The sequence below is a fragment of the Trachypithecus francoisi genome, unplaced genomic scaffold (genome assembly GCF_009764315.1).
Source record: "Trachypithecus francoisi isolate TF-2019V2 unplaced genomic scaffold, Tfra_2.0 Lachesis_group13, whole genome shotgun sequence".
NCBI classification, from domain to species: domain Eukaryota; kingdom Metazoa; phylum Chordata; class Mammalia; order Primates; family Cercopithecidae; genus Trachypithecus; species Trachypithecus francoisi.
The window spans coordinates 128,318,541-128,341,692 of record NW_022681458.1 but is presented as its reverse complement, the minus strand read 5'-3'; the positions used below and the strand labels follow the sequence as shown (position 1 = coordinate 128,341,692).

Below are 23,152 nucleotides of genomic sequence, written 5' to 3'. Positions count from 1 at the left end.
ATGAAAACCCTTAGCAAAATCAACATACAAGGGACATAACTCAATGTAATAAAAGCCATCTATGACAAACCTGCAGCCAACATAATACCGATTGGGGAAAAGTTGAAAGCATTCCCTCTGAAAATGGGATCAAGACAAGGATTCCCACTCGTACCACTCCTCTTCAACATAGTACTGGAAGCCCTAGCCAGAGCAATCAGACAAGAGAAAGAAATAAAGTGCATCCAAATCAGTAAAGAGGAAGTCAAACTGTTGCCGTTTGCTAACGATATGATTGTATACCTAGAAAACCCTAATGATTCCTCCAGAAAGCTCCTAGAACTGATAAATGAATTCAACAAAGTTTCAGGATACAAAATTAACATACACAAATCAGTAGCTCTGCTATACACCGAAAGTGACCAAGCTGAGAATCAAATTAAGAACTCAACTTCTTTTACAATAGCTGCAAAAAAAATAAAATAAAATACTTAGGTGTATACCTAACCAAGGAAGTGAAAGGCCTCTACAAGGAAAACTGCAAAACATTGCTGAGAGAAACCATAGACAACACAAACAAATGGAAACACATCCCATGCTCACGGATGGGTAGAATCAACGTTGTGAAAATGACCATACTGCCAAAAGCAATTTACAAATTCAAGGCAATTCCCATCAAAATACCATCATCATTCTTCTCAGAACCAGAAAAAACAATCCTAAAATTCATATGGAACCAAAGAAGAGCCCACATAGCCAAAGCAAGACTAAACAAAAAGAACAAATCTGGAGGCATCTCATTACCTGAATTCATTACCTGAATTCAAACTATCCTGTAAGGCCATAGCTATCTGTCAATACTTGTCCAGCGAAAGAGCGGATGAAGGCCTTGGAGAGGATGTGACTTTGACAATGGCTTTGATGGATGAGTGAGGATGCACAGTGGCGGAGGCAGCTCTGAGAAGAAATGCTTCTGTCCCTGTTTTACAGGTGAGAAAATTGAAGCTGAGAAATGCTGAGACCTTGCAGAGGCTATGCAGCTAGTAAGCAAAGAAGGGGAATTTTCTCCCCAGCTCCAAAATCCCTCCTCTTTGCCCCACATCCTCTGCTTTGGGAATGTTTAAGAACCTGTATAAAAAATGCAGAGAATGCCTGTTGTGTAACTGAATCCCGGCTCCCAGACAGCTCTTTGAGAGGGTGGCAGGTGGGAAAAGACACAGAGGGAATTGCCCTGCCTCTGGCCACCCGTTGTTGCTTCCAGATTCTGGATTCTCCACCCCGTGTGGAAGTTTGAGGCCCACCTGTGGTCCTGAGCTGGCTGGCCTTTAGCCCTCCTCCCCGGCACAGCATCTGACCTTCAGGCATGTCCCATCATTCCTCTCCAGACACCAGGATCTGCCTCACAGGAGCCCCCATGGTGGTCCTGCCACTCCCCACATGGCCTGTCACATACCATAGACGTCCATTCCTCTGACCCCCAGCCTTAGGGACCCCCACTCCATGGCTTGCCTGGTCTTCCCACAGCCCAGAACTGCTCCACTTCAGAAGCGGTATCCTCCACCGTCCCTCCCCACCACGACCCGCCCTGGCCCCAGCTGGCTCCCGTGAGCAACTGGTTCTCATTCCATCATGACCCCTTGGTCCTTCCATGTCTCCTCCGTCTACCAACCCACCTCCTGGCTTCATTTCCATCCCCAACTAGCCTGGAAATCTTTTTGGAGTGAAAGTGGTCAGATCAACGCTTGTGAATGGAATACAAAAATAAAATACATATTGAAACATCCTCACTGTACCCCACACATATGTACAATTATGATGCATCAATTAAAAAAATAATTAAAAGGCCCAAAGAAAAGAAAATACAAGAAGCACACTTTTTTTTTTTCCAAACGCCAACTTGAACCAGAAGGAAGCATACATGACGTGCGCCCGTGTGGTCCGTCGCCCTCCTGAGAATACTGTGATTTCCCTTGAACTGATTCTTGATCTCTCCTTGCAAAGTCCCTGCCTTGGAGCTAAGCAGGGCTAGGGATGCATTCCACCCTCTTACAGACACGGGTAGGGTGGTCTCATGGCCTGCACCTCCACTAGGCCTTCAGCAGTGTCCAGGGATCCTTCTTTAGGCCCAGTCAGCTGTTTCTGCCAAAATCCCTATTTCAAAGCTCCTTTCCACCACTCACTCTGCAGATCGCCTTGACCTGTTTCACTGAAACAAGAGAGAAACCACATTCAGCTTCCAACTCTGCCACTCCCTGTCTCCTCCGTACCTCTGCAGACTTAGATGACTGCCCAGGAGCCGGGAACCCTGACAGCCCACACAAATCCTTCCAGCCCTACCTTCCCCAGCCTCTGCTCTTAGAGCCCTTGCTTTATCAATTACCGTAGTGGTTTAATGGATGTCCCAAATTCTTTGACACATCTCCCTTCACAAGATAGAGACTAATTCACCTCACCTCGAGTGTAGACTTAGTGGTTTGCTTTTGTCAAATAGAATAAGGTAGAAGGAATGGAGTAGAGGCCTGGGGAGCCTGGAGGTTGTGAGGATACTCAAACAGCCCTAAGAAGAGGCCCGTGTTGTGAGAACTGAGGGCCCCAGTTAACAGCTATGTGATCTTGGAAGGGACCCTCCAGCCCCAGTTGTGGCTTCAGATCACCACAGCTCAGCCAACATTCTGACGACAGCTTTATAGTCAAGAACAGATTAGGATACAGACATGCAGAGGGAAGACCGTGTGAAGAGGTGGCAAGAGGACAGATGGCCGTGCCCACATCTGCAAAGCAAGGAGAGATGCTTGGAAGAACACAACCCTGCTGACTCCCTGATTTTGTATTTCCAGCCTCCAGAACAGTGGAGAATATACTTTTCTATTGTTTAAGCCCCACCGCCACCCCATCCGCAGTCTGCAGTATTTGGTTATGGCAACCCAAGCAACTACTACAAACCCTGTGAGGATACCTGGGCTGGAATCACCCAGATAAGCTGCTCTTAGATTTCTGACCCCCAAAACCTGTGTGAGATAATAAATATTTGTTATTCTGAGCTGTTAACGTTTGGGATAACTTGTTCTGCAGTGACGAGTGACTAGTACATTATCCTCCCCTCACATCTTCATCCTCTCCCACTCTCCTGGTCCTTTGCCCTCTGAATGGTGATAAGCTCACGTCTTGTCTATCTTAAAATGCATTTTCTTGGCCTCACCATCCCCATTCAGCTTTCATACCCTCTTCCTCCTTGGGTTTGCCCCACAGCCAATTTGCCTGAAGCAGCCACTCCACAACACTGCCTCCACCTTTCATGCCTTCCTGACGATCTCCCTTTGCTCCTACAAGGCTGCACTTTCCTGCCTTTCCCTCTGCCTCTGGGGCACCACTCAATCTCCTCCTAGAGCTTTTTTTTTTTTTTTTCTTATAGTCTCACCGTGTTGCCCAGGCTAGAGTGCAGTTGTGCAATGCCAGCCCACTGCACTCTGTCATCTGGGTTCAAGGGATCCTCAGCCTCCCAAATTGCTGGGACTATGGGCATGCTCCCCTATGCCCGGCTAATTTTTGTATTTTAAGTAGAGATGGGGTCTCTCCATGTTGGCCAGACTGGTCTCGAACTCCTGGCCTCAAGTGATCTGCCCACCTCATCCTCCCAAAGTGCTGGGATTACAGGCGTGAGCCACCGCGCCTGGCCCTTTCACTCATCTTAACCTCTTGGTGTCCAAGGGAGTGGCTGGTGATTTTTGTCTGCCCAGTATGCCTTCCTCCTATATCATTTTGGGGAACATCTGCCCTAGTTCAAATAGTGTTGCTGATGAGAATCTCGTGAATCCTGGGAGCCCAAACAGCCATGTGGTCCAAGCCAGAGCCAATCACAGCTTTTTCTGGGATGTTCTGAGTGGGAGTTGAGGGTTGCTTTTCCTCTCTAAAGCCAAAATTATGAAATCCAATTCCAGAAGTACCAGGAGCTATGGTCCTAGCTTCTTAAAAATAGCTGATTTGACAGAATAAAATTGGCAGACGTGGAGGGAAGGAGACAAAACACAGAAATCCTGTCTCTGCCTTTTTGCAGTTTGATTATTCGGGGTAAGCCATTTGGATTCGACTGTTGGAACCAAATAATTCCCACTGATCTGCCAGCCCTTGTTCTATTCTCTTTCCGCCTGCACACTCCCCTTATGTGTACCCACTCTCTCAGGGCCACCAGGATCATAGCCCTGCTGAGTCCCAAATTAGCATCTCCAACTCTCATCCCTACCCTGATCTCCAGACCCATCAAGGCCTCTTTGCCTGAACACGTCCTTCACATATGCCCTGGGCACATCAAACTCAATGTGACCATAGCACCTCATCTCTTCGATCCCCAAACCTGCTCCTGCCCCTGCATTCTTTATCTCAGCAAATGAAACTAACAATTGCTGAAAGAAACACTGAGTCTTCTATTCTTCACAGCCAAATGATCCCTAGGACCTGGAGATTTTGTCTTTTAAAAACTTGAGGCTCCCGATTATACATTGTCCACGAGCAAACCCATGTTAAATGTGAAGACTACCTATTGAGTACCACGCTCACTACCTGGATGATGGGATCATTTCTACCTCAGCATCATGCAATGTACCCATGTAACAAACCTGTACATGTGCTCCCTAATAAAAATATCAGTTGAAATTATTTTTTAAAGACACAGATAAATTAAAAGTAAAGGGTTGGAGAAATAGTTAAAAGAAAGGGTTGGGTTAGTATTAGGTTGCTTATACCAATCAAAATAGAGCTAGATACATCAGTGTTTTGTATGAGGAAGAAAGAAAGAAAGAAAAAGAAAGAAAGAAAGAGAGAGAGAGAAAGAAAGAAAGAAAGAAAGAAAGAAAGAAAGAAAGAAAGGGAGAGTCAGAGTAGCTATACTAGTTTTAGAGCAGACTTCAGGTCAAGGAAGATTATGAGGAATAAAGAGAAATATTATATATGATAAAGGGATACATTATCAAGAAGACGTGACAATTATTAACATGAGTGCACCTGACAAGAGAGTGTCAAAATACATGCAAAGTATATTCTCAGACCACAGTGGAATTAAACTAGAAAGCAATAACAGAAAGATAACTAGAAAATCTCAAAATGTTTAGAGATTAGGAAACATATGTCTAAATAACACATGGGTCAGATAAGTCCCAAGAAAAATGTAAAACTAAATGAAAATGAAAACATCACATCAAAATCTGTGGAATCCAATGAAATAAGTACTTAAGGTAAATTTATAGTGCTGAATGCATAGAAGAAAACTCTAGAGGCCAGGCATGGCGGCTCACACCTGTAATCCCAGCACTTTGGGAGGCTGAGGCAGGTGGATCATGAGGTCAGGAGTTCGAGACCAGCCTGGCCAATATGGTGAAACCCTGTCTCTACTAAAAATACAAAAATCAGCTAGGCTTGGTGGCACATGCCTGTAATCCTAGCTACTTGGGAGGCTGAGGCAGGAGAATCACTTGAACCTGGGAGATGGAGGTGGCAGTGAGCTGAGATCCACCACTGCACTCCAGCCTGGGTGACAGAGCTAGACTCCATCTCAAAATAAAAAACAGAAGAGAAAAATCGAAAATCAATAATCTAAGCTTCCACCTTAGGAAACTAGAGAAAGAAGAACAATATCATCCTAAAGTAAGAAGAAGAAAATAAAAAATAAAAATTAGAACAGAAATCAATGACATTGAAAACAGGAAACAAAAAGAGAAAATTCAATGAAACCAAAAGCTGGTTCTTAGAAAACATCAATAAAATTGATAAACTTCTGTCAGGCTCACCAAGCAAAGCAAAGAGAAGACACAAATTAACTACTATTGGAAATAAAAGAGGAGACATCACTCTGATCCCATGGACATTAAAAGGATAGTAAAGACATATTATGAACAACACATTCGGCAACTTAGATGAAATGGACAAATTCCTTGAAAAATGAAAACTACCAAAACTCATGCAAAGGGAAATAGATAATCTGAAAATTCTATATCTATTAGAGAAATTGAATCAATGACTGGCAACCTTTCAAAAAAGGAAGCACCTTTTTTGACATCATCACATGCAGAGGCTGCAATTTTCAACCTCAGTATTTATCCCTGTTTTTATGTGTTCTAGTGTGTGTCTCTCCCACACCTGTGAGAAATTTGAGAGCTGGACAGTGCCTTACTCATACTAGTCAGGGCTCAGGACATGCTTGCTGAGTAAATGGATGGATGAGTAGACAGATCAATGGGATGAGTGGATGGATGAGTGGGTAAGTGGAATATCTTTCTGTTATTCCTTTCTAGTGGATGGTTTCACTGGTAATTCTACCAAGCATTTAAGGAAGGAATGAGCCTAATTCTCCATAGTATCTTCCAGGAAACAGAAGCAGAGGAAATGCTTTCTAACTCATTCTATGAGGCCAGCGTTACTCTAATGCCAAAATGAGGTAAGACATTGAAAGGAAGAAAAAACTTGAGGCACTCTCCTTCCTGCCATCCTTTAGTCTCCTGTCATCCTTCACTTGGGAGGATGGAAGCATCCCAGGTGGCCCTGCTGCTTCTGGACTCTCAGAAAAATCACCCTCCATCACACCAATCAAGTAATCTTTAGAAGATGCAAAAGTTGGCCATGTCATGCCTCCCACAGCTAAGAATGTGCCTATCTTTATGACATTCAAGGATGTTCAGCATCATAGCCTGCCTTGTATCTTATCTCTTCCCCCAGGATGCACTGAATATCATGCAGTTCCCGAAACACCCCATGTTCTCTTTTACCTCAATGTCTCTCTACTTGATCTGATATGAATTTGGAACACACACACAGCATGTATGTTAGCATGCATGCATGCATGTACACACACACAGGCACAGACATCCTCACGTGCAGAGGCTGCAATTTTCAACCTCAGCACTTATCCCTGTTTTTATGTGTCACAGTGTGTGTCTCTCCCACGCCTGTGAGAAATTTGAGAGCTGGACAGTGCCTTACTCATACTAGTCAGGGCTCAGGACATGCTTGCTGGGTACATGGATAGATGAGTGGACAGATGAATGGAATGAGTGGATGGATGAGTGGGTAGGTGGAAGGATGGGCTGATGGATGGGTGGATAGGTAAATGGATGGATGGGTTGGTGGATGGATAGGTGGATGGCTGAATAGATGGATGGATTAGTAGATGAATAGGTAGAAGTATGGGAGTTGGATGGATGGATCCACTGATGGATTAATGGATGAATAGATTGGTGGATGGATGGATGAATGGATTAGTGGTTGAATAAGTGGATGAATGGGTGGGTGGGTGGATAGATGGATGGTGGATGGATTACTGGTTGGATTGGGTAAGTGAATGGGTGGATAGATTGGTGGATGAATAGATGAATGAACAAACAGATGAATGAATTGGTGGATGGATGGATGGATGGATGGATGGATGACTCCAGGAAAACAGGTGAGGCATTGCCCCTTACAGGAAGCGCTGGTGTGCTTGAAAGTTTCTGCCCCTTGGGAATGGGATGACTTTTTAGTTGAGTTCCCTTTGTCAAGCCCTGAGGCAGGTCAGTGTGACTGAGCTTATGGGGATCAGTGCCCTACCTAATCTCAGGGACCAGAATGGGGGTGACCTTCACCTGAGAAGACAAGGGTAAACTGCTAGTTCTGAAAGCCCTCCTCAAAGCTGCTGTGGGTCTGAAGCCACACCACTAACATGCATTTCTGTGGTGCCACTGAACTGGAGTATGGGTAGACTGAGTAAGAATATGCTGAAAGGCAAGTGGGGAGGTGGAGGTGAAGGGAAGATTAAAGAATTGCTGGACCAGGATGGGGCTGGAGTGGGCAGGCAACTAAGTGCCAAGTTGTGTGCAGGGCACTTTCCACAGGTTCTCTCATTTGAGCCTCACAGCAACCCTGTGCTGTCCATGGAGACATCACACCTCACAGATGAGGAACCAGGGGTCCAAGAAGCAAAACTAACACTGAGACTCTGGCGTATGGGATACCAGGTGAGAAGGGGCACTGACACTGAAGGACTGACAGAACTTTTCCCACCAAAGGGGTCTGAGTGTTCTTCAGGCAGAAAGGACATCGGGGGCTGGGTGAGGGATGAGTAAGACTTAGAAGTTCTCCTATGCCACCAGCTGGCTGCCTATTCCCTACTCCCCAGAGCTGAGAGTGCCTGGCACGGAAGCCATCACTCAAAAACACAGGTTGGAAGGGCCGCCACCCAAAGGAGGCAAAGTCACCAGAGTCTGGATCTGGGCTGAACGCCCTGAATTTGGGGCTCGCCCAGGCTGGTCAGCGGGCTCCAGTTGGGCCCCAGAAAGGTCACTATAAATGGTCAGCCTTGGGGAGGGCGCCTGCCAGAGTCCAAGGATTCACAGGCTGAGTTGTCCTGGTATCATTACAAGCGCAGCACTTACTGGGCATTTACTGGGCCAAGAGCGCCACACACAATGCCCCTTCCATTGCACAATAAGCCCATGAGGCACGTATGATTATTTCCCATACTCATCCGTATTTGGAAAAACTGAGCCTTGGCATCAGTGGTGACAGGGCTGTGGCAGAGCCTGTGCACCCAACCACCAGGCCAGACAAGGTCCTGGGCAGGAGGAGAGGAAAAGAAAGGGTTGCTGCTCCCAGCAGAGCCTCGTTCTATGCTGCGGGGCAGTGCTTCACCCAAGTTATTTCATTTTCCCCAACTTGTCTCTCAGAGATCTGAGGCCGCTCGAGGCTAAGTAACTTCCCAATGTCCCCCAACGGAAGGGTCTGATCTCATCCCAGTGTGCGGCTGCTCACCCAGGATGGGAGCCTGAGGAAGGAGGGGGCCCCTCAGCAGCACAGTGGGCCCACCCAGGAGGCCCGCTGCTGTGTGTGGCCTCAGAGATGACCCTGCCTGCCCATGCACTGTGGCAAAGGGTAAACTGGTGCCACCATTTGTAGAAGATAATTTGATAACATCTATCAAAAATTTAAACACCTTTTGTCCATACAATCCCACTATTAGCAACATATCCTGCAAATATACTTGTAAAAGTTCATCAAGGTAGATGTACAGGCATTGATGGTAATAGCAAAAAATGGAAACAAAAACTCAACAAACCACCAATTGTCCAACAACAGAGGTCTGCTGGATTCAAGTTCAACCTTTGGGTAGAATACCACACAGCTCTTTAAAAAGTGTAGTTAGGGCCGGGCGCGGTGGCTCATGCCTGTAATCCCAGCACTTTGGGAGACTGAAGCAGGCGGATCACAGGTCAGGAGATTGAGACCATCCTGGCTAACACGGTGAAACCCCATCTCTACTAAAAATACAAAAATTAGCTGGGCATGGTGGCGGGTGCCTGTAGTCCCAGCCACTCGGGAGGCTGAGGCAGGAGAATGGTGTGAACCTGGGAGGCGGAGCTTGCAGTGAGCTGAGATCTGGCCACTGCACTCCAGCCTGGGCAACAGAGTGAACTCGGTCTCAAAAAAAAAAAAAAAAAAAAAAATATATATATATATATAGAGAGAGAGAAATATATATATGTATATATATATAGAGAGAGAGAGGATATGTATATACATATATAGAGAAAAGAGAGATGGAGAGAAATACTCTGGGGAGGTTATTATATTAAACTGTTAACTGTAATTTATTGGGGTGGAGAGTGGAAGGAGGGAAGAGACTTTTACTTCACACATGGCTCCTTTCTATCATGTCTGGCTTTTCCTTATCCATAGATTGCATTTGTTATTTATTTTACTGTCAACAGGGGATGTCTGGGATATCTGAGCTTCCATCCCTGCCCAGACAGTGATGACCATCTGCACAGCCCGGCTGCTAAGCTCAGTGGGGAGCCACCATGGGAGAGGGGAGAGCCCAACAGAAAGGGCCCCCACACAGCTGCCAGGGAGGAACAGGAGGAGCTGAAAGCGGGGGCAGCCCCACTGTCAGTGGTGCTGGGGTTATCAGTGCATGCTAGAGAAAAAGGCTCCTGAGTCTAGATTTCAAGTCCCCTCCATTGCCCTCCTCCAGCCTGTCTCCACAGCCCAGGGCTCCGCATGAAGAAGGTCATGCCCCTCTTCTGGAAGGGAGTCTAACACCCACAGGACAACTCAGCATTCAGGGTAATGTCCACGAGATACCCTTCCCACGAATACCACGTGACTGACAGTGCCGGAGGTATATGTCCCCGAGAGATCTTCTCTGGCCTAGAGATGCAGTGCTCCTGGATCACCATTCGGGCTCCCTCCTCTTCTGCCCAGGCAAGCCCGGGGTAAGAATGTGAAACTCCAGTCCTCCATCCTGTCCTCTCCCAGTGGGCACAGGGCCCAGCCACCCCACTGCCAAATATCCTACAACATGTAACAATGTGGCTAGAGAAACCCAGCTTCCTCAGGAGGCAGTCAGCGATGGCAGGGCAGCCCAGGGAAGAGACCCTGTTCCAGAGAGCCTGGCTCAGCCCTTCCTGGGAAAGTCAGTGAAGGCAGGGTGCCCTGGAGAAGAACCTCTTCTAGGAGAATCTCTCCTCCCAGAAGGGCTCTGCTCCTCATCCAGAGGGGAAAAGTGGGGCTGGGGATTTGGCAAAGACCCTGCCTGTCCTCTGCAGCATCACAAGATGAGCAAATTTGACTAAGTTTATCCCTCCCCACCACGTACACACATCTGACACACACAACTGGGCTCAGGTGCCGTATGGCTCCTGTGTAGGTACGGGTGAGTGTCGGCCTGTTTAGCTTCTAGTCCAGCCTGCAGTTTTAGACCTGGTTCAGCTGTTTCCTTCAGACTCCTTGATGCTGTTCCCCTCAATCAGAACTGAAGTCTGACACCCTCTGCTACCAGTGGATCCTGTACAGCACTTGGTAATGACGTTTACTGCTTTGCACTAAAATGCTTGGCTTACACTTATTCAGAGGCAGTTCATCCTAAGCTGCACCTTTATGCTATGCTGTCAGTCTACCTGGAGACAGCATAGGAGAGACAGCTCCCGAGATGCCTCCTTCACTATGGATACAGCATCAAGAAGATGACATTCACTGTGGGAACAGCCCTGGAGATACCCCTTTCACCAAGGAGTCAGCCACAGAGACGCCTCCTTCACCATGGAGGTGGCTCAGGAGAAGCTCCCTTCACTGTGGAGTCAGCCCAGGAGAAGCTCCCTTCACTGTGGAGACAGCCCAGGAGATGCTCCCTTCACTGTGGAGATAGCCCTGGAGATGATGTCATTCACAGTAGAGAGAGATATCCCACATTATAGATATGACCTATGAAAAGCCCTCCTTCATTTTAGAGCTAGCACCTGAGAAAAATTCCTAAGTTGTAGAGCTAGCCTGTGAGAACCCCCTTTCCTATAGAGAGATAACCCTTGAGAAATTATTCTTCATTACAGAGACAGCCCTTGAAACACCCTCCTTCATGTAGATGTAGCTCTGCAGAAGCCCCCGTTCACTGTGTAAGTGCCTTTTCAAAAGCTCTCCCTCGTTTTAGAGGTAGGCCTGGAGAAACTTTCCTCTACTGTAGAGATAGCCTTTGAAAACCCTCATTCATCTGTAGGATAGTCCTTGAGAAATCCTGCTTTATTCTAGAGCTATCCCTTGAGAGGCCCCACTTCATCAGATAGAGCAAAAGCTCATTGGACGCCCCCCTTAATTCTAGAAATAGCCCTTGAGGAATAGTTTCACACCGCTGGTGGGAATGTAGACTAGCACAACCACTATGGAGAACAGTAGGGATATTCCTTAAAGAACTACAATTAAACAATTAAACGTACTGTTTGATCCAGCAATCCCACTGCTGGGTATCTACCCAAACGAAAATAAGTCATTATACGAAAAAGACACTTGTGACCGGGCACGATGGCTCACGCCTGTAATCCCAACACTTTGGGAGGCCGAGGCGGGTGGATCACGAGATCAGCAGTTCGAGACCAGCCTGGCCAACAAGGTGAAACCCTGTCTCTACTGAAAATACAAAAATTCGCTGAGTGTGGTGGTGGGCGTCTGTAATCCCAGCTACTCGGGAGGCTGAGACGGGAGAATCGTTTGAATCCAGGAAGCGGAGGTTGCAGTGAGCAAAGATCATGCCACTGCACTACAGCCTGGGCGACAGAGTGAGACTCCATCTCAAAAAAAAAAAAAAAAAAGAGAGAGACACTTGCACATGCATGTTTATAACAGCACAATTCACCATTGCAAGGATATGGAAGTAACCTAAGTGTCAATCAACTCACAAGTGGATAAAGAAAATCTGGTATACACACAGGATGGAATACTACTCGGCCACAAACGCAACGAAATCATGTCTTGGGCAGCTACTTGGATGGAGCTGGAGGCCACTATTCTGAGTGAGGTAACTCAGGAATGGAAAGCCAAATATCGTATGTTCTCACTTACAAGTGGGAGCTAAGCTATGAGGCTGCAAAGGCATAAGAATGATACAATGGGCCGGGCGCGGTGGCTCAAGCCTGTAATCCCAGCACTTTGGGAGGCCGAGACGGGCGGATCACGAGGTCAGGAGATCGAGACCATCCTGGCTAACACGGTGAAACCCCGTCTCTACTAAAAAATATAAAAAATTAGCTGGGCGAGGTGGCGGGCGCCTGTAGTCCCAGCTACTCGGGAGGCTGAGGCAGGAGAATGGCGGGAACCCGGGAGGCGGAGCTTGCAGTGAGCTGAGATCCGGCCACAGCACTCTAGCCTGGGCGACAGAGCGAGACTCCGTCTCAAAAAAAAAAAAAAAAAAAAAAAAAAAAAAAAAAAAGAATGATACAATGGACTTTGGGGACTTAGAGAGGGGGAAGGCTGGAGTGGGGTGAGCAATGAAAGACCACACATTGAGTGCAATGTACACTGCTGTGGTGATGAGTGCACCAAAATCTCACAAATCACCACTAAAGAACTTATCCATGTAACCAAAAAACACCTGTACCTTAAAAACTATTGATTTTTTTAAAAAGCAAACAAACAACCAAAAAATAGCCCTCGAGGAAGTCCTTACTCATTCCTTTTTATGATAGTCTTTGAGAAGCCCCCTTCATGTAGAGATAGCCTGTGAGGTGCCCTCCCTCATGTAGAGATGGTCCTTGAGAAATCTTCCTTCCTTTCCTACAAATAGCTCTTTAAAAACGCTCCTGAATTTACTGCTACAGCCAATGTCATTTTCTCCTTTTTATCCCCTTCATGACATTGCAATCAGGAAAGCTGGTCTTCCCCTTGGAAACTGGCTTGTGCCTAACTTGAGAACATTAGTAGTCTTTACTGTATAGTTTTGTGTGTGACTATCTGGAAGTTCAGAACAAATTTCGTGTCTATGCCTAGCAAATATATGGGATTTTCTGCTGTACATTTTGTTTACTAACCTTTTCCCAGCTGCAGTGTATTTTCCTATCTTCATTTCCCTATGTCCCAGCTTCTTATTTTATTTTTGATTCTGTTGTATTATAGGTATACAGTAAGCTGCCTCCTATCACTCTGTTTTGTTTAGTATTTCAATAAGGCAGGGGATGGATGAAAGAGGAATGGATAGATATACTTGTGCATGAACCGCTGCACTGTGGTTCCTTTTCATGACCTCAGTACTCTGTCCCCAGCCCCCAGAACAGAGCAGGAGCCCAGAAAGACACTGTGCTGAAAGTTTCCCAGCACCTGCTCATTAGTCTGATCTGTAAAACAACCCTGTAAGGTGAGTGACACTACTTCCTTTGACAGGTGAGGGAACTGAGGCTTAAGGTCCCACATTTGGTAGGTGACTGAGTCACGATTTCTTGACTGAAGATTTCTGTAGGGCCAGGTGCAGTGGCTCATGCCTGTAATCCCAGCACTTTAGGAGGCCAAGGCAGGCGGATCACCTGAGGTCAGGAGTTCAAGACCAGCCTGGTCAACATGGTGGAACCCCATCTCTACAAAAATACAAATATTAGCTGGGCATGGTGGTGGACACCTGTAATCCCAGCTACTCGGGAGGCTGAGGCAGAAGAATTGCTTGAACCTGGGAGGCAGAGGTTGCAGTGAGACAAGATCATGCCATTGCCCTCTAGTCTGGGCAACAAAGCCAGAGTCCATTTCAAAAAAAATAAAAGAAGATTTGAATCTGCAAATGTTTGGCTCCAAAGTGTTTGCTTATTCCACTTCACCTCTCTCTTAGCCTGATGAGCAAGACCCTCTAGGTTGCACTGTGCAATATGGTAGCCACTAGCCACATGTGGCTATTTATATTTAAATTAGCTGAATTAAAAATTCAGACCCTTGGGCCCGGTGCGGTGGCTCACACCTGTAATCCCAGCACTTTGGGAGGCCGAGACTGGCAGATCACGAGCTCAGGAGATTGAGACCATCCTGGCTAACACGGTGAAACCCCGTCTCTACTAAAAAATACAAAAAACTAGCCGGGCGAGGTGGCGGGCGTCTGTAGTCCCAGCTACTCGGGAGGCTGAGGCAGGAGAATGGCGTAAACCCAGGAGGCAGAGCTTACAGTGAGCTGAGATCCGGCCACTGCACTCCAGCCCGGGTGACAGAGCGAGACTCCATCTCAAAAAAAAAAAAAACGGCCGGGCGCGGTGGCTCAAGCCTGTAATCCCAACACTTTGGGAGGCCGAGACGGGCGGATCACGAGTCAGGAGATCGAGACCATCCTGGCTAACACGGTGAAACCCCGTCTCTACTAAAAAATACAAAAAACTAGCGGGCGAGGTGGCGGCGCCTGTAGTCCCAGCTACTCGGGAGGCTGAGGCAGGAGAATGGCGTGAACCCGGGAGGCGAGCTTGCAGTGAGCTGAGATCCGGCCATTGCACTCCAGCCTGGGCGACAGAGCGAGACTCCGTCTCAAAAAAAAAAAAAAAAAACAAAAAACAAAAAACAAAAACAGACCTTCAGTTGCACTAGCCACACTTCAAGTGCTTAACAGCCACTTGTGGCTAGTGACTACTGTTTTGGACAGTGCAAAAGAGAACATTTCTATCATCATGGAACATTCTACAGCATATCTTAACACTCCCCTCAACTGTATTTCATCCCTGCTAAGCGCCAACAGCACCCAAGCCTTACTGGTACTTCCTTTGCTCTGTGTCTTTGCAGACGCCACTTCCTCCACCTGGAACATCCCCCGTTCCCCACCCTCATCCTCACGCCATCCTCCCCTCACAGCCTGCTGCATCCCTTTCCACCCCTACCTGTCCTCAGCCCCAGGACTGCCTCCTCTGACCACTCAGTGCCAGAGGTCTGTGCCTCTGGTGTACATGGGTCACTTTTCCTTTGCAGCCTCGCCTCCCCAGCTGGCAGTGAAGGATCACACTACACACTGCTGGAAAGGCAGGCAACAGAATCTACAATAATGCTGGATTTGAACACTTGACTTCATTCTGAGCTCGTCTTCTGCCGCTAGCTACTCCATTCATTCATTCAGCTCGTGCCAAGTGTCCATTCTCTGCTGAGGCCTGGCACGTGCAGGAGATGGAAAAAAAGACAAGGAAACACAGCTCAGGCTCTCAAGGAGCTCACAGTCCAGTGGCCTTGGTCAAGTCCTTCCTTCTCCTCCTCCTCCTACTCCTCCTTCTCCTCCTCCTACTTCTCCTTCTCCTCCTATTTCTTCTTCTTCTTCTTCTTCTTCTTCTTCTTCTTCTTCTTCTTCTTCTTCTTCTTCTTCTCTTCTTCTTCTCCTTCTCCTTCTCCTTCTCCTTCTCTTCTTCTTCCTCCTATTCCTCTTCCTCTGTAGAGATGGAGTCTCCCCATGTTGTGGGCTCCGGCAATCCTCCCACTTCAGCCTCCCAAAATGCTGGGATTACAGGCATGAGTCACCACCATGCCCAGCCTCCTTTGCCCTTCCTGATCTCTTCTGTGAAAAATGTGCTAGGATTCTGGCTTTCCTCCCTGAAAAGCTTGTTATGTGGACCAAGAATGGGGACACAAGCATCATTTAAATACATGTGTTAAGTAAAATGTATGGAGGTCATTGGTTTGGTCTGAGCTCCTACACAAGGCCAACAGGCCAGACCAAGATGGAGTCACTCATGCTGAAGTTCCACAGCACCAGGCCCAAATGAAGATTATCTGACCTTCCAAGAATTAGGAGAGAGACAACAGCTGGAGCCCCAGACAGGCCAGTTTCAGTGGGCATGATAGGGAAGTTCCCACTGCTCTAGCGTGTACAAGGAAAATAACTTTGAAATGACTCATCCCCTTTTGTTTTCTGTTTCTCTCTGCCCTGTTCTGTCTATAAAGCCAAACTCCTCTGCTCGGCTCATCAGAACATTCATTGTATTCTGTAGAATGGGGTGTTGCCTGATTCTAGAACTGCAAATAAAAGCCAATTAAGATCTTTAAGCAAAATTTGTTATAATTTTATCTTTTGATGTATGTAAAACAGGAGGTAATAACAACACATACTTCTCATCCACAAAGCCCTGTGGAAGAGCTGTGGATGCAGCAGGCCCCAAGACAGCCGCCTGGGGAGTATTCTCTTAGAGTGGCATCTGAGGGACAGACGCAGGGCGCCTCGCAGGTCCAGGGAGATGGGGTGGGCTTCCTGCCCAAAGGGCTGATTAGCTGAGGGGTTCCTAACAATGATTCATTGAGGGTGTGTGTGAATCTCTGAACTAAAATCCTAAACAAAGTTCAGGGGTCTGAAAAATTAGAACCAAATTCAAGTCCAGGGTTACAAAGTGGAGCCTGAAGGGGAGGCCTCGTCACGCGGAATTTGGGGGATATGGGTTGGGGGCCCCACACCCACCAGCTGTCTGCACTGGGCCTGCTCTCATGATCTCTGTGTCTCAAGTTTCGTCCTCTGTGAAATGGGGATGGCACACACATCACCTGGACAGCTCAAGGGGTACAGCCCCTGTGAGCCCCAGCGCAGTCCCTCTCCTCAGCCACCTCTTCCCCCACTACCCCACCCCACCCCAGGCCTGTCCTGCCTCTCCCCAGGGCCCTAGCCTTCCAGAGGCGATGAGTCAGTTGCCCAAGGTACAGGGGTACGGCGGATGAGCCTGGGCTTTGGAGTCGAATCCAGCTCTGCTTCTTCCTGTGGGCACCTTCACTTCCATGGTCGTCAGTCTCTGTGGCCATAAAATGGAGGCAATTCCACCACTGTGGTGCGAGGACGCAGTGGGATGTCACACACAGCACAGCTGACATCTGGCAGGGGCTCATTATGGGACCCAGGCTATCCCTGACGTCCCATGATTCCACAGTGAGGCCCTCCAGCTGTGAGGAGGCTTCAGGGTGGCAGCCTTGGCACCTGCCGTTCCCCTCCTGCAGGGGGTTTGCCCTTCTACAGCAGAGGGCCGGAGAGCTTCTCCCCCTCCTCCTCCTCAGCCCCCCAGGGGCTGCCTTCAGCCCGATGGACTGAGTCCCCTGCTGCGGTTTCTGGTTTCCAGGCTCCTGAAGGGCTTCTCCATTCTCTATCCCTCAGACCTGTTCCATCTTATTTCCAGGGGACCTATGTCTTGGACCTACTTCCTGCCCAGCAACCCTCTTCGGAGAGGTGACCCCTCCTCCCCACTGGCAGACACATGCCCCCAGCACGCCCTTACCTTGTCAGGATGAGAATTCCCTCCACCCTGGGCACCCTGAAAGAGCCAGGAAAGGAGGCAGTGCTGGGACTCCGTGTGTGTCAGGGAGTAAGGGACAGAGGAAGAGGAGGTAGGGTTCCAAGAGGAAATGACCGGGAGCACTCTGGGCCCACGTAATTTATTACAGGACTTTGTCCCTGGGCTCCAGGTACTTCCACTCCCACACGCCTCCCTCAGCCCCAGCTGGCAGAGCCTCATGATGTCTGCTCTTTACCCCAGGCCCCTTCTGCCGAGCAGCCATGCATGCTGCCTGGAGGCCACCAGGGTTTGCAGTCTGCGCACCTGCTCTGGCCACCAGCCAGATCCCATGGTGACAATTAGCTGATCATCCAGGGGGCTCAGCATCTTCCCAGGTGCTGCATGGCAGGAGCTCTGCCCCCAGGCACCCCAGGCTCTAATTGAGGGTGGTAGTATAATATGAAATTACAGTATATTTGGTCCTTGTTCCCAGTTGGTGTCACAGAACTCCTAAAACCCTTAGAATTTCCCGAGTGATCGCCGGGCGCAGTGGCTCACGCCTGTAATCCCAGCACTTTGGGAGGCCAAGGTGGGCGGATTGCAAGGTCAGGAGATCTAGACCATCCCAGTTAACACAGTGAAACCCTCGTCTCTACTAAAAATACAAAAAAAAAAAAAAAAAAAATCAGCTGGGCGTGGTGGCAGGTGCCTGTAGTCCCAGCTGGAGGCTGAGGAAGGAGAATGACACAAACCCGGGAGGTGGAGCTTGCAGTGAGCAGAGATCGCGCCACTGCACTGTAGCCTGGGTGACAGCGAGACTCCATCTCAAAAAAAAAAAAAATCCCGAGTGATCATCTCATAATCAGGTTTGATAACACCTGAAGTTATGCTGAGGAGGTGACCATGTGGGGGCCCTACCTAGCCTCAGCATGAGGTCAGTCACCAGAAAGACCTAGTGAGTACAGGGTTGGAACTTTCAGCCCCGCCTACTGACCTCGGGGAAGGTAAAACTCTTGAACAAGATTTGATGAGCTTCCACACATCTGAGGTCCCTGGGGGGTGGCATGCGGGAGAGGGCATGGAAGCTCCATGCCGTTCCCACACAACTCACGTGAGCGTGTTTACTCGGCTGCTCATCTGTAATCCTTTATAAAATCTTTTCCCAGGAACTGGTCAATGTGAGTGCTGTCCTGAGTTCTGCGAGCCGTCCTAGCAAATCCAACTGGAGGAGTGGGGTGTGGGAACCCCGATTTATAGCCAATTGGTCAGAAGTATAGATGGCAACCTATGACTTGAGACTGCATTTGAAGTGGGGCAATTTTGTGGGACTGAGCCCTTAACCTGTGGGATCTATGACTCCAGGTTGACAGTGTCCGATTGAATTATAGGACATCCAGTCAGAGTCTGCTGGAGAACTGCTTGGACACCTAGTCAAGAGAGTGTTCTGTGTTGAGTGTGAAAGGAGCATACACCTGGGGCATGTCTGGGGCCGTCAGGAAGCCTTAGAGACAAAGGCCATCAGACAACAAGTTTCCCAGGAGGGTCCCTGGCAATAAACTGGGCAGGCTCGGGCTGGCACTTGATCAAGGGGGCTTTGGGCTTGAGGCAAATACAGACTGTTTGGAAGGGAAGTGCATCTGGCAGTGGGCCCTGGGAGGGGTTGGACTGGAGGGGCCAGGCAGTCCCTGGAAGTGAGCATGAGGGCAAGGGGAGCTCATTTATGCAAGGCTTTGAAGGCGGGTGGATAATAGGGGCAGGGAGTTACCTGCTCAGCCACAGGCCTTGTGTTGGGTAAAAAAAGGGGTCTTGGTCATCCTTACGGTTGGCCCAACTAGAGCCAATCAGATTCCTTCCTTTTCCTTGGACTTGGAGGCACTCGGGAACTGCAGGCAGAAATGTGGGAATGAGCCATTGTCTTTTAGAACAGAGGTCAAGGCAGGGTGGCAACCCTGAACGTGGACCTTTTGCGGGGACACAGACAAAGCAGTGGTGGGAGAGAAAAGGAGAGGTGGAGACCCAGTGGCCCCAGAGACAGGAGGGAACCCCCAACGTCTCAGTTTCCTATACCATCTGTGGGTGGGCTCCGTGGAGTTTCCGTCTATTAAATGCTCTTTTTGTTGACATGGCTTGAAGGAGTTTCTGTATCTTCAAAGCAAATGACCCATGCCAAAGACCAGGAACCCAGTTGGGAGATCCCTTGAAGGACCACTTGGAGGGAGCTGCATATTCCGAGTCTTTCAGGCAGTCCCCTGTCCCGCCTGTTCCCCCGAGAACAGCCCCCCATGCTCTGCCCCTGTTCTGACTAGCCTCCTGCTCCCTAAAATGTCATCCAGTTTCTGGGTCCACACTCAGCTTTTTTGAGCTACATGCTGCAGGCGGTTTCTCAGGTTTAGAAAGGTACCATTTAGCTCCTCTAGGGCTGACACTGCTGCTCCTGGCAGCTCCCAGAGATGGTGAATCCCTCATTCTGGGGCTGAGACTGAGTTCTATTAGGACCTTTTCTACTGCCCTCATGCAAGAAAATATTGGGACAGAAAATCTGTGTGGACCAAAACAATCTGTAAGACGTTCCCATCCAGTTCTCACCTTATGCAAAATTGGACAGAAACACATTTTAGATACTGACGCGCTATTCTCTGTCTCTCTCTCTTTTATGTTACACATTATATCACGAGAACTTTCTGACACTGTACCAAACTTTTACCATTGGTCTTTAGAAACAGTGTGACAGTCTGACACACATGTGCCCCATCATTTGTATACCCATCCTCCCTGGGTGGACACCGGGAGGTACCCAATCCTTTGCTATCACACACAACACTGCAATGAACATATCTGTGCTCTCGGCCTTGTTTGTATTTTGTCATTACGGAAGATTCCAGAAGGGGAACTTATGAAACAGTGGGCATGAATTTTTGGTTGCTAGTCTTTCTCAAGTAGCATGCCAAGTCCTCCCTCCCAGTCAAAACTGCGCCTATGATTGCAAAGACCTGGTCTGATTGCTGTGTGAGTTGGTGCAAAGGGGGACACCCTGAGGCATGGTTCTCCTGGAGCCTCAGGCTTTCTATAGCCAAGGGACCCCACGCCCTGGAAATCAAGAAGATGGGTTGGGGAAAGGCAGGACAGGCTCTTCCTGGTAACACGGGTGACCAGGCTTGGCTGTCTCCCAGCCCAGTGCTACTTCCACAATTAGCGTAGTGCTGATTTCCCAAGATGGGAATATTCTGCTAGCCTTTAAAAATACGTTTGTGAGCTGAGCTGAAATGTGCCCATGGACAACCTGTGGTTCGTTGCATGCCTGTTAGTGACCAAGCCCATTATAGCGTCATCACAGCTACTGACATGGAGCGAGCCTTTCGCTTCAGCTCTACCAGCGTATCATAGAGCTACCTGAAGTCACTTGCTTACAGCGGCCCTAATCTTCTCATCTAGCCTACAGCAGCCAAATTATCCATTAACCCTATGAAACGGTAAGGTTGGCAGCATAGACCTCCGCGACTGAACTAGTCTTTAGAACATTTTTGAATTCTCAGTCTCAGAAAGAGCTAGCATGTGATGAGGATTTTCTCTGTGCTGGGCTCTTTGCTTGTACCATCTCACTCAACCCTCATCAAACCTCAACAAATGAGGGGTGTTTCTCCTCATTTCATAGCAAGGAAGTTAAAGTCAAAGAGGTTATGAAACTTGCTTAGGCCACACGGCCAAAAGTGGCAGAGGTGCAGTTTGAATTAGGGTGTACCTGACCCCATGGCCCGTGCTTATTGGGATGCATTACACCACGCCAACCCTCAGACAAACCAGACACCCTCCTTCCTCACCCCAGTGATGCATGAGACATCCTGCGTTCAGAGATTTTCCAAAAAAAGGTGTTTCCCCAACTTGCTGGCCCCAGCCCAGGGATTGAAAGGCCTTTCCCATTTTGTTGCCTTAGTTTCTGAGACGTTGGGGCAATGGAATATCTGGGAAGAGAAGCAAGGCTTAAATGCTTCCCTGGAACCACAGCTGTGCACAGTACAAGAGAGTAGATCACAGGGCACATTCTGTCCTGTAGTTCAGGGTTTTTCAGTCTTGGCACTATTAGCATTTTGGACTAGATTATTCTTTGTTGGGGGATGAGAGGCATTGTCCTGTGTACTGCAGAACATTTAGCACTAGTTATGCCCCCACCCCTAGTGGTGACAAATCAAAATGTCTTCAGACATTATTGCCAAATGTCTCTGGGGTACAAAGTCCCAGTTGGGAACCAATATATAGTTCACAGGCCCAGGTGTCATTGGAGGCTGGGAGAAAGAGGAGGCCAACAAAGACCAGAACAAATGTCCTCCCAGAAGAGGTGACCCTGACCCTTGGGCTCCTTCAGTGGCAGGAAGATGTGGCTCAGAGGGAGGGTGCAGGGAAGATGAGTGCTTCCTGGAGGATCTTGGTTCTGACATACCAAGGAGATGACTGTGTCATCAGGAAAACTCAGGTATTTCTTCCTCCTGGAACAGCAGCTTCAAGATAGCTGCTCCTAGACTGGGAAGGTCTTGAATCCAAAGTCCTGAAGGGCCAGCTAGGCATCCACAGTCTCAGCCCAGGAGGAAAGAACTCATTTCTAGTGGTGCTTTTGTCACCATCAGCCCTCTGAGGAATCTACCCAGAGATTTGTCCAAGGCAGCAAGAGGGGGAAAGTAGGGGCACAAAATGAAAAGGTCACCTCCTCCTCTCTAGAGGGCTTTGGGCATCCAGCAGATAAATCTGTCTTAGGCCCTGGCATTTACACCCAGGTCACTGGCTATAAACATGGGACCTCTGTCCCATGACCAGCGTTAATGGCATATCCTGATGACTAATCTTATTGCCTTGGGGAGATTGAGACACTGATAAGGAAAAGCCAAACTTGCTTACGTGTCAACTCAATAAACTAAATACATGATGTTAATAATGCTAATTATGATGATAGTAATACTTTGCCTAGCTCTTGGAAGAGGTTGAGAGTGAGAGGCTTAGGCTCACCGCTAAGAACTTCATTTCTGGCCGGGCGCAGTGGCTCAAGCCTGTAATCCCAGCACTTTGGGAGGCCGAGACGGGCGGATCACGAGGTCAGGAGATCGAGACCATCCTGGCTAACACGGTGAAACCCCGTCTCTACTAAAAAATACAAAAAAAAAAAAAAACTAGCCGGGCGAGGTGGCGGGCACCTGTAGTCCCAGCTACTCGGGAGGCTGAGGCAGGAGAATGGCGTAAACCCGGGAGGCGGAGCTTGCAGTGAGCTGAGATCCGGCCATTGCACTCCAGCCTGGGCGACAGAGCGAGACTCCGTCTCCAAAAAAAAAAAAAAAAAGAACTTCATTTCTGGGAAAAGAAGTACTGGGGTGGATTTCTTACCCTTGCCTAGAATGCTGCATGTCCACCAAGATCACTTTCCTTTTCTTCTTGGTCCCACAGTGGACATATTCTTTCCTGCCTCACTCACAATTAGAAGGGGCCATGGAATGAGAGTAGGTGAGATGCTCCAACTCCAGATTAGGCTCATTAAAATGTCCTGCACCTTTCTACATACTCTCTTCTCCCATCTGCTGGTGGCATGCAGAGCATCCAGGAGGGGCTTCTGAGGCCCTGGGAAATGGTGGAGCCACAATATGGGAAGAGTCTGGATCCCTGAATGACTGCTAGGAGCAGAGTGCAACCTCCACCTCACCACTGACCCCACTGCC

The 23,152-nt window shown here is 48.4% G+C and overlaps 1 protein-coding gene across 4 annotated transcripts in view; it reads right to left on the bottom strand.

Moving 5' to 3' along the window:
* Positions 1-17,575, bottom strand: part of MYO7B (myosin VIIB) — a 103,161-nt gene extending 85,586 nt beyond the window's left edge. For all 4 annotated transcript variants that reach the window (XR_004441842.1, XM_033231868.1, XM_033231870.1 and 1 more), the window contains exon 1: positions 17,460-17,575. The gene's annotated coding sequence lies outside the window, so the exon portion shown is untranslated. The remainder of the gene's footprint in view (positions 1-17,459) is intronic.
* Between the last annotated feature and the right edge of the window lie 5,577 nt (positions 17,576-23,152).